We start from the raw sequence: 18,462 nt of genomic DNA on the forward strand, positions 1-18,462 counted from the left end.
ACAGCAGTTAGTCTCCAAAGATGGCCCCCAATGAATGATGCCTCGCGATACTCACGCCCTGGCTTAGTTCCCTCACATATTGAATCTCAGCTGGCCTGTGACTCACAACAGAATATGGTAGATGTGATGCTGAGTAACTTCTGGGCCTAGGTCATAAAAAGCCTGGCAGCTTCCACCCAAATCTCTTGGAACACTCACTCTGGGCAAATCAGACACTATGTAAGAAGTACCTCATGCTGTGAGGAAGCCAAGGTCCACATAGAAAACTATGTGGAGATAGAGAGATGCCCAGCCAACACAGCTGTTCCAGCCATCCAAGGCCATGCACCAGATATGTGATACAGCAACTATCTTGGATGTCCAGCTTGGTTGAGCCCTCAGATAACACCAGCCTTAGCCACCACCTGACTGCAACTGGATGAGGGACCCCAAGAGGGGCCCAGTCAACCTACAGACCTGTGATGTGTTATTTCAAGCCACTAATCTTTAGGGCGGTTTTGTTAAGCAGTAATAGATTACCAGAACAATGAGGATACAGTGGGAACAATAGATTGTGTCTGCCCTCAAGGAAGTGTTAGTCTACGGCAAAGATGGTCAAACAAATAAGCAAGTACAACATGGTGTGACGAGTTTGGGTGGTGGGTGAAGGAGGAAGGAATGACAGTCCAGTCCTTAGCACAACCAAGCTGAAAATCAGCAAAAGAAAGCAGTATGGTGTGCTTGATAAAAGCATGGGCTTTTGAGTCAGATAGGGTTGTCTGAATCCTGGCCCTGTGCTTGCTTTTTGAGTGACTTAAGGAAAATTTCTCAAACTCTCTGAGCATCACCTTCATCATCTATAAAATGGGAATAATAAAGCTTAGAAGATAATTGTAAGGATTACGTTAAGTACTGTTTGTAATGTTTATCATATAGCCTACTATCTGGTAACATTCTAAATATAACATATATATCACATGTGATTATATTTATAATTAATTACAGAAAAAGAATATGGCCTAACAATAACCTGAGATTGTCAAAGTTCACGTCAAACTAACACAGCAGAAAATTCCCTGTAAACATGTAAACGTGTACATTTTATGACTAAATCATTAATTATATTTCACTTAATTGAAAGCCTATATCCATGGGAGAGAATGAAAAGGGGGATTATTTCTTATACTTTGATGTATACTAAACAGGAGACTGGACTGGACACTCTGAGGGCAGGAAATGAATCTTGTTCATCCTCATATCCCTATGCTGATAATGTCACCTTGTACCTGGTAGCTGCTTATGAGTTGAAGAAATGAATGAATGAAAAGGAGAACTCACAATAACTGAGCATTTACAAAGTGCCAGAGCTAGTCTGAGAATTTACCTAGAATATCTCATTTACTTCTTTTTTTTTTTAATTTTTTTTTTGTGAGGAAGATCAGCCCTGAGCTAACATCTGATGCCAATCCTCCTCTTTTTTTTTTTTCCCCCGAGGAAGACTGTCCCTGAGCTAACATCCGTGCCCATCTTCCTCTACTTTATATGGGACGCCACCACAGCATGGCTCGACAAGCAGTGCGACGGTGCACACCCAGGATCTGAACCAGCGAACCCACCCCGGGCGGCCGCAGCAGAGCACGTGCACTTAACTGCTTGCGCCACCGGGCCGGCCCCTCATTTACTTCTAATAACCACCCTATGATACAGGCAATATAGTTACTTTTAATTGACACCACTCTCTAGCATTCAATACTAAGTTTAATATTACTTGTACCACGGACTCAGGGATGATCTTTTCCAGAAAGGAAAAGTGTCGCTTGCTTTAACTTGCTAGAGAGAAGACTCTCACTGCCACAGAGTTTATCTTCCAATCATTACACAAATATGTGAATAACCTTTGAAAGGTAAGATAAGCTGGTGAAGGCACTATAGCCAAGATAACTATCCGCTAACCGGAGCAGATGAGTGCTAGGCATGTAGATCCCTTCAAGCCATAACTGAATACTTACAGTTCATGGATGACAGGAATCCCAATCCGGGAGATCAAACCAGACATCAGGAGACAAAGACTCTCCAGGAGTCAAAGAGGGAATTTACCTATATTAGTCTGGGTCCAATCAGGAGGCAGAAACCACACAGTCATTTAAACAGGGAAAGTTTAATGTAAAGAATTATGAAGCTATGATAGGAGACTAACCAGAAGATGTGAAGAGAACTCTAAAGGGTACTTTAGGGCTGAGGGAGAATACCCAAGGAAAGACAAACTTGGAGGGGAGGCCCCCTCCCAAAGGCTGGGCTTCAGATCTCATTGGAGAAGACGTGCTTGCAGCCTACTGGATAATGGGGAAGTTCACTGGGCTGCCCAGGCCAGAGCTGGTCCACAATCACTGGGCAGGCAGGAAACAACTGTCCAGGGTACAGACAAGCTGAGGCTGGGGGGTAGGTGTGCAGAGGAAGTTGGGGCACTCCTGCAGGCCTGGAGTGTGCAGAACTGCGTAGGGAGGGCCACAGGAAAGCGGTCACTGGGCCTGCAGGGTCTCCAAGAGACTGCACGTTCTGGGCACCCAGCTGCGGCAGAGCACCATGGTGCTCACAGACCTGCACCACTGACCATCCGGGCAGCAAGAGCAAGAAGGGAAAAACACAATGCCCCAGAAGCAGAAAAAGAAGCCTACGATTTCCTCTGCAAGTTGCCTCCTTTGCCCTCTACTGACACAACTTAACATCATTCTCACCATATAGAAGAAATGCTTAGAGCCCAGTCCACTATCACACAGCAAGTACTGAAGGGTGAATTTGGAGCTGAGAAGCTGGAACTGCCTACACATGAAAGGAAAACAAATTTATACTCTATATGGAAAAAAGAATAAGTATGTACTCTTTCCCTCCTTCTACAGAAAAACACAATGAGGATAATTCTTGGTAAGACCTTTGTACCGGGGCTCTGTCTCTGACAGTGGCACAAAGAAGTGGGCATGGATTTAGGTGCCCAAGTTTACCCGGACTGACAGCAACCCTAGAGTTTGTAGACAGATCCCAGAATGTTCCAGTTATCCTCAGTGATTTCATATGGCTTTGTCACCACTGTTCTACCTCCACACTTTATCAAGCTAGATATAATTTTAGCTAAACCACCTCCTACCTCCTTGAATATGTGCTATTTAATCCAACTATATGGGTGTCTGTATGTAGTGATCCTCCTGAAATAGATGTAGACTCCAATGTCAAGAGTGTCTGCCATTTCTAGCATTCTACTTTGCCACTGCACTTAACTTTTGCTTGTCTGATCTACAGAAACTTGGTGAATAGATTCAGGGTTTCCTTATTTGTATCCTAAATTATTTTTTTGAGCTTTGAGGGTTGACTTGCCTCCAGAGAGGATTGGATTCGTTTCCTATGGCTGCTATAATGAATTACCACAAACCTGGATGGCTTAACACAACACAAATTTATTCTCTCACAGTTCTGGAGGCTAGAAGTTCCAAATCAAGGTGTCAGCAGGGCCCGCTCTCCCTGAAGGCTCTAAGGGAGGGTCTTTCCTTGTTTCTTCCTACCTTCTGGTGGTAGCCAGCAATCCTTGGTGCTCATTTTCTCATAGATGCATCACTCCAGTCCTGGCCTCCGTCATCATGTGGCCTTCCCCTTGTGTGTCTTCTGTCTCTGTGCCCCAATTTTTCTCTTATAGGGACACTAGTCATTGGGTTAAGGCCCACCCTAATCCATTATGACCTCATTGACTTGATCACATCTGCAAAGACCCTATTTCCAAATAAGGTCATATTCACAGGTACCAGGGGTTAGAACTTGAAAATATGTTTTGGGGGGACACAATTCTACCAGCTAGAGAGCACCACTTATCCTTCTGCTGCCTCTACACATAAGTATGCCATGTGTAGAAACTACTTTACCATGCAGGCAGCAACTACTCGGGGACTGGCTGAGAAGTGGGAAAACTGGAGAACTAGAACATTCTGGATCCTAAAACCAGCCTCTATATTTTGATTGAGGAGTTGTCCATACATTTCAGAAGGGGTGGGGGAGAAGAATGTGTGTAATCCTGAGCAAAGGCATAACGTAGTGAGTGGTTCTCTATACATGGAGATGATTCTAGCAATGCCTTTAACTCCAAAAGTATGGGAGAGGCTAATCAAGCCGAACAGGCATTGACACCATTTTTATGGGTCTATGGACTGCCACTTTGGGGTTCTGTTTGCTTGTTTTCAGCTTGTTTACACTGCAAGATCACTTACAAGTTGCCTCACTAGTTCCCCTATCTTGAACGCTTCCCCTCAGCTCTCCAACTCTTTTCTGTCTTTACACCCTTCCAGGTCCTAGTTCCTCTGTGGAGTCTTCCTTAACTCAACTTTCAATTCATTCCACAAATATTCATTGAGTGCCTATTATGTGCTAGGCATGTCGCTTGGTGCTGAAAATACAATGATGAATAAAAACAGATTCAGTCTCACCTCTCATTGTGCTTATAATCTAGCAAAAGAAATAGATACCAAATAGCCAGACAAATATAATATTGTGACAAATGTTATAAAGTAGAAATGCAGCATGCAATGATTGCTTCTAATAGGAGGATGTGACCTAGTCAGTGATGTCAGGCAAGTCTTCCCTGAAGGGTATGCTTGAGGATCTGAAGGATGAATAGAAGTTGCATAAGTAAAGACAGCAGAAGGTAGAGAAAACAGCATATGCAAAGGCCCTGTGGCAGGCAGGAGCTTAGGGACTGAAAAAGGCCAGTGGGGAAGGAAGGACAAGTGAAAGAGTTTTTGGAGAGGTTAGTGGGTGGGGCCATGCAGAGCCTTGTAGACCATGCTGAGTGGTTTTGTCTTTATTCTTTCTCCAAAGAGCAATGAGAAGACACTGAAGGGTAGATGGGTTGGTAGGTGGGTTAATTGTTGGTTTGTCTTTTTGAGGGTTAACAAGGGTTGTTTCACCTAGTGGGGAACTCTGGAAAAAGACTAGAATTAGTGACAATCATCTACTTGCGTTGACACTGCCTGCCTCCTCTGAACTCATTTACTCGTAGTTTGTGTTCCCCCTTCCTCTGTTTACCAGCTGTGTAACCTTGAGCAAGCTACTTGTTTGAGCTTTAGCACTCTTCTGAAAAGGAAGATACCAATAGTAACTACCTTAGAGAACTTCTGTGCAAATTAAATTAACTTAAATCATGCACATAAAGCACTTAGAAAAGCATCTGATACATAGCATGGGCTCAGAAATATTAGCGGTTGTTATTTTATTATCACATCTTAAGCATTACATTATTGATTTATTCTTTAATTACTTGTGCCATATAATCAGCACTGCATTTTATTTTTTTATTTTTTTTTTAATTTTATTTATTTATTTTTTTCCCCCAAAGCCCCAGTAGATAGTTGTATGTCATAGCTGCACATCCTTCTAGTTGCTGTATGTGGGATGCGGCCTCAGCATGGCCAGAGAAGCGGTGTGTTGCTGCGCGCCCGGGATCGAACCCGGGCCACCAGCAGCGGAGCACCAGCACTTAACCGCTAAGCCACGGGGCCGGCCCATCACTGCATTTTAATTTTCTTGAATCATCGTTTAATTGTGGACTTCTTAATTTTAACCCTTCAATTAAGACTGAAAGCTCCTGAAAGACAAAAACTGTTGGCTCTCTCATCATCTAACATGCTGCTGATCTAAATATTTGTTGACTGAATAGTTCTTCACAGTTTGATCTGCATCTACTCCCATTTATTTTGAACGATGGAGGCAGCATTGGAAGGTGGAAGAATGATGTGGGCTGGTAAAAAGAGGTAGGAGAAGGGAATTTAGTTCTGATTATGAGCAATGATCTTCAGGGTTGAGTGGTCCAAAGAACAAATGCCAGGGTGAACTTAGAAACTTCTCAGCACCCAGAAACAGAAATCATCATCATCACCATCATCATAGCTAACATTTACTGAGTGTCTACTATTAGTACATGAATTAACACTTTTAAACCTCACAATAACTCTGTGAGGGTGGTATTATTATCATTACCCCCATTTTACAATAAACAAAAGGTACAGCAGTGCAGAGATCTTAAATACCCAGAGTGACATAGCCTACATGTAGCACAGTCACGTCATCGAAGTCATGTAGGAAACTTGTGGTTTCTGCCACCACCCTTGGGTCTGAGCAAGATATACCCTAGACTTCCCTATTCCTTCGTGGTCTCTCCTGCATCAGGCCTGCACCACAGGCAGCACTGTGCTGCTCAGGGCAAGCAAGGCTGTGTTCTGCTCCACCTAGCTAGAGGTTTAAGGCAAATTACCTAAATTCTCCATTTGCTATTTCCTAATTTGAAAAATGAGGGATGAAAAGAAGGGCCTCTCATCAGAAATCTACACTTCCATGGTGTAGAAGTGAGCTGTAGCTGTTCTCCATATTGACCCCCTCTCAACCATCGGGATGAGGTCAGACAGGTTTCTGTGCCATACATTTCCTGGGTTTTCCTGGCCTCCGTATTCCCACTGCACTCCCTGTAGCCAGTGACTCAGTTTAATGCTGTGCTTTGTACAGTACTTTATGCAGTTTTGGCATCTGATAAAAGTTAAATTAGAAAACCTTAATGTGGCATCGCTCCATTTATTTTGGCTTCTAATTTGCAGAAGAGATCCTCATTTTATGCCTTAGTATTTTTCCAAAGTCAGGGGATGAAAAGAAAAGCGAGCCCAGCCACTCCAAGTTGAATTGACAGAGAGCTGGAGGAAGAGATAAATGAGTACTGTTAGCATCAACTTAAGTAACTCTTCTAAAGGAAAGTGACAGGGTCACTCACCATTTAACATGCTGGCAATCCAGGTTCAGGTTCAACACCAACCAAACCTGTCTCTGACTTACAAGGTGTGGCAAAAGAAGATGCCGCCTATAGGACAACCTGAGTTGAAAAAATAACAGTATGAATTCATAATTTTTTCCTCTAAAAAAAATATATATAAGAAAAGTCAAAACAATAGGGACAGAAAGCAAATGGGCATAAGGAAACCTTTTGGGGTGATGGAAGTGTTCTAAAACTGGATTATGGTGATGGTTGCATAAATGTGTTAAAACCCATCAAACTGTACAATTAAAATGGGTGAATTTTTTGCTACACAAATGATACCTCAATAAGCTGTTAAACACTTTTTTTAAATAATAAAAAAAAAAAACCACCTCTGAATGATTCCCAGACCAGAAAGGGTAAGAGTGAGGTAGGATGGGCCAGGGGTGGGGGTGGGGGGTGGAGGGGGGATTCTGGAACAGAGCAAAAGTCAGCCTAGGATCCCGAATCTGCTAATCAACAAAAATTAAATGTCCCAAACCATTAAGAAATGAGTCCCATAACTAAACAATAAACCATTTGTGAGACATTGGCTTCTCCAGTTTTTCATCCCTCTTTGATATAAGCAATTATCATTGCATCAATTATAGTAATTTGCATACTTACCTTTCACTCCCACTAGGTTGTAATCCTCTTAAGGGTAGACACTGTGATGAACCATCTTTTTATATACTTCACAGTACCTAGCTGAGGATATTCATTCAGTAAGTTATATTTATGTGTTATTTTTTTTTGATAGGTAAGTACATTCACATTGATCAAAACTCAAAGTTACTTAAGGGTATATATGATGAAGAATTTCCCTTCCTCAGCACCCCCCAAATACCTGGTTTCCCTCCCTGGAGGTACCAATGTTACCTATTTCTTGCATATTCTTTGAGAGATATTTGTTGACTATATATATATTACATATATATAAACAGGAGATACATATTTTAATATAGGTATTCATACAATGATAGCACACTATACAGTCTGTTCTGTACCTTGCTTGGATTTCAGGTAGTGACTGAAGTAAACAAGCCTATAAGGAATGATGGGATTAATCCTATGGTCTCTTAGGAGAAACGGTTGATCAGTTCTAATTCAGTCTCCTTGCCAGGATAGGTCTCTGAGGAGGTTCAAGATGGTGAGGCACACAGAATTATGTCTTGGGGTTGGGGGTGATAATCTTACCAGAAATATGGAACTGTGTGACTTCCCTTAAATCTTGGTCTTATGGCTAAAGGAGGGGTAGCATGGGCAAGGCTAAGCCAGCCTTGCAACTAACCACAACTAAATGTAGTATTTAGCAGCCAAGAGATTATAATCTCAGTGGTTAGCACAGTGTGTGGCACACAGAAGGCACTCGAAATTAATTCATTAATTATTGCCTGAAGAACTGTTCTCAACTGGAGCTCATGTAATGATATAATTATTCCCTTTGATCTCTAATATTATTATATTGTTATATATATAAAAATGTGGGGGTGACCTGGCATTGGCATGGGGTTGGTTTTGAAGCCCATGTGGGGTGGGGAGGGTGTCCCCATAGTAGAGCCCAGATATTGGGTATTAAAGCCCAAGCAGGATTAGAAGAATGTCCCTGCATGATGGTGGCCCAGAATAGCAGGTTGGAGCCTGAAAGGTGAGGAAAGCATCCACAGGCAACAGGGGGAGGGTAAAGGGATCGACAGTCCACCATGAAGAGTTGGGGCCCAAGGCCAGGGAGGGGGCATCCCCACAGATGGGCGGCACAGTGTGAGGCGCCTGAGCCAGAGCAGGGCAAGGAGGGCGTATGTGTGAGGTAGACTAGCATGGAATGTTGGGGCCGAAGCAGGTGAGGAGGATGTCTGTGCAATGGCACAGCCTGGCACAAGGTGTCAGAGTCTAAGCAGGTGGTAAAGATGGCCCCAGAGAGGTAGCCTGCAGTGGAGTATTGGAGCCTGAGCAAGGTGAGGAGGGCATCCACACCTGAGGGCAGCCTGGGGTGAGAAATCAGACACCGAGTAGGGTGAATAAGGTGTCCAAGCGGGGAGGCAACCTGGCCTGTGTGTGAGGGCCCAAGTGGAGTGATGAGGTCATCTACACAGAGTGGGGTTAGTAGCAGCTAGGGGAGATTGGTTATATACAGAAGGATTGATCAAATAAGGAATTAATGTGAAGGACAATAAAAGCCATCACTGTTGGAGAAGGGAGTTAGTAAAACAGAAAGGGAGAAAATTAGAATAAATCCTGTGCTGTTAGATTGAAATTGGAAATACTGGTATGAACTCATGTTTTCCAATATAGAGAGACAGATACAGAGATAAATGTCAATGTGTGTCTATATGTATACATGTATTATGTATATTTATATGTACACAAATACATACATATATTCCCTGTCCACTGAGAGGGCCGAGGAGCAGTAACGCCCCAATAGCAATGACCACACATAGGGCCCAGATGTTGGTTTCTAAATGCCATTATATTTAGAAAGAAACCAGAACCGCTGAAGAAATGGATAATCCCAAATTGGGGAGGGAAAACACAAGATCTTCCTGGAACATCTTGCAGTGCCAGAAATAAAAAAGTGCTCAAAGAATGATGGGAATATATCAAAAGGACACAGAAGCCAGATTAAAGAGGGACCACCCTCTAGCCAAATCTGGGATAATTTGAACATCAACATAAAAAATAAATAAAACAGGAAGGCCTGAATCCATACTAATGTAAATAAAGGAATAAATTGAAAGTTTGAATGAAGAGGAAGGTATTTATGTTCTCAAACTACCTCTCCCTAAAATAGTTATTACAAAGTGAGTTTATAGTGAAGAAGCCTCACAAACACCACCTTAATCAAATGATCAAAGTGAACATCATCAGTAATGAGACAAATCAAAATCAGAAGCCACAAGAAGAACACAGCATCAAGATATCTCTGATATTCAGTCAAAAATGTGTAACCCAAATCTAATTGGATAAACCCAAACCGAGGAACAGTCTACAAAATACCCGGCCTGCAGTCTTGAACGGGGTCTGAGGATTCGATGGTAGTAATGTGTCGATGTTAATTTCCTGATTGTGAAGGGTACATTTAGGTTATATAGGCAAATGTACTTGTTTGTAGGAAATATAAAGTATTCAGGGATAATGAAGCATTGTATTGACAACTCTCTCTCAAGTGGTTTAGGAGAAAGAAGTTCCTTGCTATACTTGCCACTTTTCTATAAAGTTGAGTCTGTTTCAAAATAAAAATTATTTTAAAAAACATGAGTGGGGTCATATTGAAAGAACACAAGAGGGACTTCTCCTTCCAATTAGGTTGTAGACAGTCACAAGAGACTCAATCATACCCTAACAATGAAAAGAAGGTGGTTATCTACAAAATCACAATTTTTAAAAAAATCTATCAGAGATATGAGGACACAAAGTAACCTAAATAAACTAAATTTCAGAGTGTTATAAGGCCTTCCTAGGAAATAAGAGACCCATGGAAACTCATTTCTGACAGAGTGCTGAAAGGATGAAGAATCTGTAAGAGATGGGGGTAAGAAGAGCAGCTGAACTTGCAGTGAAATTTTAATGGCTGTGTGTGGGCAAGGAACCCCAGCTACAGAGCAGGTCTGCACCCACCCACCCATGTTTTTCCATGACCCTAATCAAATGCACAGGGGTAGCAACCCAAATGCTGGGAACAGGGCAAGAGAGCCGAGAGAGACCCCTTTGGTATTCAGGTCTTCCCTAAGCGCAAAGCTACAGGCATGAGAAGAATGCTGAGAGGAATCACTCTGAGGTGCTCTGGGCCTTCAGTGAGTGTACTACAGTGGCCGTTGAAGGACTAGGGGCAGGGTAGCAAGGCAGAGATAAATTTCCTAAGGTCCAGAAAGCCAGTGACGTGACTGGAAAGAAAAAGAACTTCCCAGAAACACAATATCTAGCAGCTGAGTTGGAAAGCAGAGAGGGATTTTCATGGTTTGTAAAGCTGGTGACTGACAATAAAGCATAAAGAGATCTCTGTGGTCTTGCTAGTGTCAGATCCCCAGTGCTGCTGAAGGGAAAGTCCTGATCCTGCCCTCAAAACATTGGAAGCCCACAGTGATCTAAATCGAACTAATGAAGAATGGCTAAAATCAAAAAGTCTGACAAAACCAAATGCTGACAAGGTTGGGAGCATCTGGAACTCTCATACATGCTGGCCCTGGCATGTCCCAAGAATGGAAGGGGGACTTAGAAAATTTTAAGACACACACTCCAAAGCATCTTGGGAGTCCTGAAAAGAAGGTCCCAGGGAAGGGCCTCGCTTGCCCAGTTGTAAACTCAGAGCTGTCCAGGAATCATGATGTGGGGACGATTTCCCCCGCTTCATCCTCCTGAAGAACTCCCTCAATATAGAAGTGGGGGTGGGATGTTAGGCAGTCAACAAAGCAGCAAATGTCAACTCCATACCCATAACTACTATCTACATCTTCTTATCAGCATGAGAGGACCACTCCAACTTCCTAATATTTCTAACCAACACAAAGCACTCAATCTTAATGTTGGTCTGTGCAGTCTCATTTTGGGTAAATACAAGATTTCTATTAGGCACTGGAAATAATGAAAATAGCTCACACACTTTCTGTGAACTCAGGGAACTGGGGAAAAGTCTCTGGTTTGAAACCAGAACTTGGAGGCCCCACTCAGTTCTAACAACTTATGATACTAAAAACATAAGACTTGGTTTATGTTTTCTGGTTTCCAGTTTCACAGGTAAGGAGCTTGGAAGTTGCCAGTCCATCCCAACAACAAGTAAAAAGCTAAACACACTGAAAAAATCAACAAGTCTTCTAGGATCTATAATAGAGGTGACGACACAGTGCAAATTGCTGCCCCCAAGATTGGAGAGACTGACACGTGAACACCAGTAGTCACAGCTCATCAGAGCAGACTCTCAGGTGGAAACCACTGTGGGAACCAGTGCCATGGTAGGAAAACCTGAACTATAACTGATGACTTGCTGGAGGCAAACACTGAGGGAATCTGTTGCCAGCAGACAAACAGACAAACACTGAGGGAGTTTGTTGCCAGTAGACCTGCCTTGCAAGAAATGTTCAAAGAAGCTCTTTAGATAGGGCTGGCTCAGTGGCATAGTGGTTAAGTTCGTGTGCTCCACTTCAGCGGCCCAGGGTTCATGGGTTCGGATCCTGGGCACAGACCTACACACTGCTCATCAAGCCATGCTGTGGCAGCATCCCACATACAAAATAGAGGAAGATTGGCACAGATGTTAGCTCAGTGGCAATCTTCCTCAAGAAAAAAAAAGAGGAAGGTTGGCAACAGATATTAGCTCAGGGCCAATCATCCTCACCAAAAAAAAAAAAAGAGAAGAAGTTCTTTAGAGAGAAGGAAAATTATATAGATCAGAAATTCACAGATCTACATAAAGAAAGAAGACCATCAAAGAAGGAATAAGTGAAAGCAAAATAAAAATATTCTTATTTTTCTTATTCTTAACTGATCTAGCAGATAATAGTTTGTTGAAAATAATAATAGCAACAATGTATTCAATTATGTATGCTTATGTATACATCTTACATGTATATATATGCTTATGTATGCTTTTGTATAAGTGAAATGAATGACAGCAACGATACAAGGGGTGAAAGAGAGGAATTAGGATTACTTGTAATTATGAGGTACTCACACTACTCCTGAAGTGATATACTGGTATTTAAAAGTGGACTTGCGTTAGTTGTAAATGTATATTGCAAATGCTAGGGCAACTATTAAAAAAAGAAGAAAGGAAGGAAGATAACCAGTATGCTAAGAAAGGTGAGAAAATGGAATCATAAAATGCTCAATTAAAACCACAAAAGGAAGAAAAAGAGTGGAAGACAAAAATGGGAACAAAGAATAATGGCAACAAATAGGAAACAGTGATGAATATGGTAGACATTAATTCAAGTATATCAATAATCACTTTAATGTCAATGGTCTAAATGCACCAATTAAAAGACAGATTGTCAGAGTGATGAAAAAACAAGACCCAACTTTATGTTGTCTACAAGAAGCCCACTTTAAACATAACGACACATATAGATTAAAAGTAAATAGATGGAGGAAAATATATTAAGCTAACACTGACCAAAAGAAAGCAAGAGTAGCTACATTAATTTCAGACAGAGCAGACTTCAAAGCAAGGAAAGTTATCAGGGATAAAGAGGGGCATTATATAATGATAAAGGGATCAATCCTTGAAGACATAACAGTCTTTAACATGTATGTCCCTAACAACAGAACATAGGGAGTTTGTATATAACTTTTAACTTTATGGACTTTAAGTTTCTTAATGCATTAATAAAAGGAGAACTTTAGGGGCCGGCCCAGTGGAGCAAGCGGTTAAGTGCACGCGCTCCGCTGTGGCGGGTCAGGTTCGCCAGTTCAGATCCTGGCGCGCACTGACGCACCGCTTGTTAAGCCATGCTGTGGCGGTGTCCCATATAAAGCAGAGGAAGATGGGCACAGATGTTAGCCCAGGGCCAGTCTTCCTCAGCAAAAAGAGGAAGATTGGCAGATGTTAGCTCAGGGCTGGTCTTCCTCACAATCAATCAATCAATCAATCAAAGGAAAACTTTGCTTATTCCTCCCTCCCCCCTCCCAAAAAAAACTGAGCAAAAGAACAGACAAATAGATCAATGGGACAGAACAGAGCACCCAGAAACAGACCCCCATAAATATAGTCAACTGATCTTTGACAAAGAAACAAAGGCAATGTTAAGAAAAGGAGAAGACAAGCTACAGACTGGGAGAAAATATTTGCAAAAGACACATCTGATAAATGACTGTTATTCAAAATATACAAAGAACTCTTAAAATTCAACAATAGGAGAACAAATAACAATTAAAAAATGAGCCAAAGACCTTAACAGACACCTCATTGAGGAAGATATGCAGATGGCAAATAACCATATGAAAAGACGCTCTACATCATATATCATTAGGGAAATGCAAATTAAAACAATAATGAGATACTACACACTTATTTGAACGGCCAAAATCCAGAACAGTGACACCACCAAATGCTAGCACGCAGGCAGAGCAAGAGGATCTCACATTCATTGCTGGTGGGAATGAAAAATGATACAACCACTTTGAAAGACAGTTTGGCAGTTTTTTTACAAAACAAAATATATTCTTACCATACAATCCAGCAATCACACTCCTTGGTATTTACACAAAAGAGTTGAAAACTTATGTCCACACAAAAACCTGCACTTGGGAGAGGATTCTGGGAAGACGGTAGAGTAGTAAGCAGCAGGAATCTGTCTCCCCACCTGGAAAACAGCTGCACTGGCAGAATCTGTCTGACGTAACTATTTTGGAACTCTGAGTCTGGGGAAGGCTTGCAACTTGTATGAGAGTCAAATGTCAAAGACTAGGACACTCAAAAACAAAATATATATTAGGGGAAAATTAGAAAGTAACTGTGCATACCCAGGGAAAGAATCAGAAAACACCTGAGAAAACTTTAAATTTACACTCAGGCTGATTGTTGGCACAACAGCCTGCAACAATCAAAAAAATAAAAACAATAACAAAAACAGGAAACCCTGGGGAAGGGGGAGAATCTGATTTCCAGAGTTACCACATTATTAGATCCAAATGTCCAGTGTTCAACAAAAAGAAATCACAAGAAATACAAAGAAACAAGAAAGTATGGCCCATTCAAAGGAAAAAAATTAATCAATAGAAACTGTCCCTGAAAAGACCTGATGGCAGATCTACTAGACAAAGACTTTAAAATAACTGTCTTAAGATGCTCAGAGAATTAAAGGAGGATGTGGAGAAACTGATGTGTGAAAAAAATGGAAATATCAACAGGGAGATTAAAAAACCTAAAAAGAAACCAAAGAGAAATTCTGCAGTTGAAAAGTACAATAACAGAATGAAAAATTCACTAGAGGGATTCAAAGGCAGATTAAGCAGGCAGAAGAAAGAATCAGCAAACTTGAAGATAGGACAATGGAAATTATCAAGTCTTAGGAATAAAAAGAAAAAAGATTGAAGAAAAGTGAACAGAGTCTAAGGGACCTGTAGGACACCATCAAGTGGACCAACATACACATCATGGGAATCCGGGAAGGTGAAGAGAGAGTAAAAGGGGCAGAGAATATTTGAAGAAGTAATAGCTGAAAAATTCCCAAATTTGATGAAAGACATGAATGTAAACATCCAAAAAGCTCAATAAACTCCAAGGAAAATGAACTCAAAGATTCACATGTAGACACAACATAATCAGACTTTCAAAAGACAAAGAGAGAATCCTGAAAGCAGCAAGAGAGAAGTGAATCATCACATACAAGGGATCCTCAATAAGGTTATCAGCAGATTTCTCAACAGAAACTTTGGAGGTCAGAAGACAGTGGGCTGATATTTTCAAAATGCTACAAGAAAAAACCGTCAACCACAAATTCTATATACAGAAAAAGTGTCCTTCAAAAGTGAGGGAGAAATTGAGACATTCTCAGATAAACAAAAGTGGAGGGACTTTGTAACCACTAGACCTGCCCTGAAAGAAATGCTCAAGGGAGTCCTGTGAGGTGAAATAAAAGGACACTAGACAGTAACTTGAAGCTCAATAGAGAAGTAAGATCTCAGTAAGGGTAAATACATGGGCAATTATAAAAGCTAGTATTATTGTAACAATGGTTTGTAACTGCATTTTTTGTTTTCTACATGATTTAAGAGACTAAAATATTTAAAGAAAAAAATTAGTAGTATAAAAACTAGTATTACTATAACTTTGGCTTGAAACTCCAAATCTTGTTTTCTACATAATTTAAGAGACTAATGCATTAAAAGAACTATTAGTTTATGTTTTGGGGCACACAATGTGTAAAGATGTAATTCTGTGACACCAACAACCAAAAAAGGTGAGGACAGAGCAGTAAAGCAGCAGAGCTTTTGTGTATTTCTGAAGTTAAGCTGGTATCAATTCAAATTAGAGTGTTATAACTTTAGGATGTTAAATGTAATCCTCACGATAATCACAAAGAAAATAGCTATAGAAAATACACAAAAGGAAATGAGAAAGGAATAAACAGTTTCTACAAAAAGTCAACTAAATACAAAAGAAGACAGTAATGCAGAAAATGAGGGACAAAAAAATCCTTATGGCATACAGAAAACAAATAGCACAATGACAGAAGTCCCTTCCTATCAGTAATTACTTTAAATGTAAATGCATTAAACCCTGCAGTCAAAAGACAGAGACTGGCAGAACGGATAAAAACACTTGATCCAACTATATGCTGTCTATAAGAGACTCACTTGAGATCCAAACACAAACAGGTCAAAAGTGAAAGGATGGAAAAAGATATTCCATGCAAATAGTAACCACAGCAGTGGTGGCTATATTAATATCAGAGAAAATAGACTTTAAATCAAAAAAGGTTACAAGAAACAAAGAAGGACATTATATATTAATAAAAGATTCAATACAGCAAGAAGATGTAAAAATTATAAACATTTACACATCTAATGACAGACCATCAAAATTTTTGAAGCAAAAACTGACAGAATTGAAGGGAGAAACAGACAGTTCTACAATAATATTTGGAGACTTCAATATCCCACTCACAATAATGGATAGAACAACCAAACAGAAGATAACTAAGGAAACAGAGGACTCAACACAATAAACCAACTAGATCTAACAGACATACACAGAACACTCTAGCCAACAGCAATGGAATATACATTCTTCTCAAGTGCACATGAGACATTTTCCAAAATAGACCATATGTTAGGCCATAAATTAAGTCTCAATAGATTTTAAAAGATAGATATCATAAAGAGTATCTTCTCAGGGCCAGCCTGGTAGCAGTGGTTAAGTTCATGCGTTCCGCTTTGGCAGCCAGGGGTTCACTGATTCGGAGCCTGGGCACGGACCTACTCACTGCTCATCAAGCCATGCTGAGGCAGCATCCCACAAAGAAGAACTAGAAGGACCTACAACTAGGATATACAACTATGTACTGGGGCTTTGGGGAGAAAAAAGAAAAAGAGGAAGATTGGCAACAGATGTTAGCTCAGGGCCAATCTTCCTCAAAAAAAAAAAAGTAATTTAAAAAAAGTATCTTCTCTGACCACAATAGGTTGAAGTTAGAAATCAATAACAAAAGGAAAACTGGAAAATTCACAAAATTATAGAAATTAAACAACACACTTTAAAACACCCACTGGATCAAAGAAGAAATCACAAGGGAAATTAGAAAATACTTAGAGATGAATGAAAATTAAAACACAACTTACCAAAACTTATGGGACATGGGGAAAGCAGTACTATGGAAGAAACTTATAGCTATAAACACTTACATTAAAAAACAAGAAAGGTCTCAAATCAACAACTTAACTTTACAACATAAGGAACTAGAAAAAGAACAAACTAATCTCAAAGCTTGCAGAAGGAAGAAAATAATGAAGATTAGAGCAGAGATAAATGAAAAAGGGAATAAAAATCAATAGAGAAAAACAATGAAGCCAAAAGTTGGTTCTTCAAAAAGATCAAGAAAATTGACAAACCTTTAACTAGATGGATTAAGAAAAGAGAGAAGACTCAAATTACTAAAATCATAAATGAAAGTGGGGACATTACTACTGATTCTACAAAACACAAAGGATTATAAGAGGGTATTATGAACAACTGTACATTCAACAAATTGAAAAAATAGATAAAATGTACAAATTCCTAAAAACACAAAACCTACCAAGACTAAATGATGAAGAAATAGAAACTCTGAATAGACCTATAACTAGTGAGTAGATTGAATCAGTAATCAAAAATCTCCCAACAAAGAAAAGCACTGAACCTGTTTGGTTTCACTGGTGAATTCTACAAAACACTTAACATATAACTAATACCAATCTTTCTAAAACTTTTCCAAAAAATTGAAGAAGAGGGAACTCTTCCTAACTCATTCTATGAGCCCAGCATTACCATGACACCAAAGGCAGACAAAGGCACAAGAAAGGAAAACTATAGACCAATATCCCTTATGAACACTGATGCAAAAATCCTCAACAAAATACTGGCAAACAGAATCCAGCAGCATATTAAAGAGATTATACACCATGACCAAGTGGAATTTATTCCTGGAATACAAGGATGGTTCAACATAACAAAATCGATCAATGTAATATGCCACATCAACAGGATAAAGATAAAAACCACATGATCATCTCAACTGATGCAAAAAAAGTATTTGACAAAATTCAACACCCTTTCATGATAAAATCACTCACCAAACTAGGAATAGGAAGAAACTACCTTAACATAATAAAAGCCATATATGAAAATCCCACAGCAAACAACACACTCAACGATGAAAGACTGAAAGCTTTTCCTCTAAGCTCAAGAACAAGGAAAGGATGCCCACTTTTACCACTTATATGCAACACAGTACTGGAAGTTCTAGCCAGAGCACTTAGGCAAGAAAAAGAAATAAATTGGAAAGGAATAAATCCAAGTTGAATGGAAGAAATAAAATTATCTCTGTTTGCAGATTATATGATCTTACATGTAAAAACCATAAAGATCCCACACACACAAAGACCGTTAGAACTAATAAGTGAATTCAGCAAAGTAGCAGGATATAAAGTTAACACACAAAAATCAGTTGCATTTCTATACACTAACAATG

Source organism: Ceratotherium simum, chromosome 17, assembly GCF_057802395.1.
Source record: "Ceratotherium simum simum isolate JZ-2026a chromosome 17, ASM5780239v1, whole genome shotgun sequence".
NCBI classification, from domain to species: domain Eukaryota; kingdom Metazoa; phylum Chordata; class Mammalia; order Perissodactyla; family Rhinocerotidae; genus Ceratotherium; species Ceratotherium simum.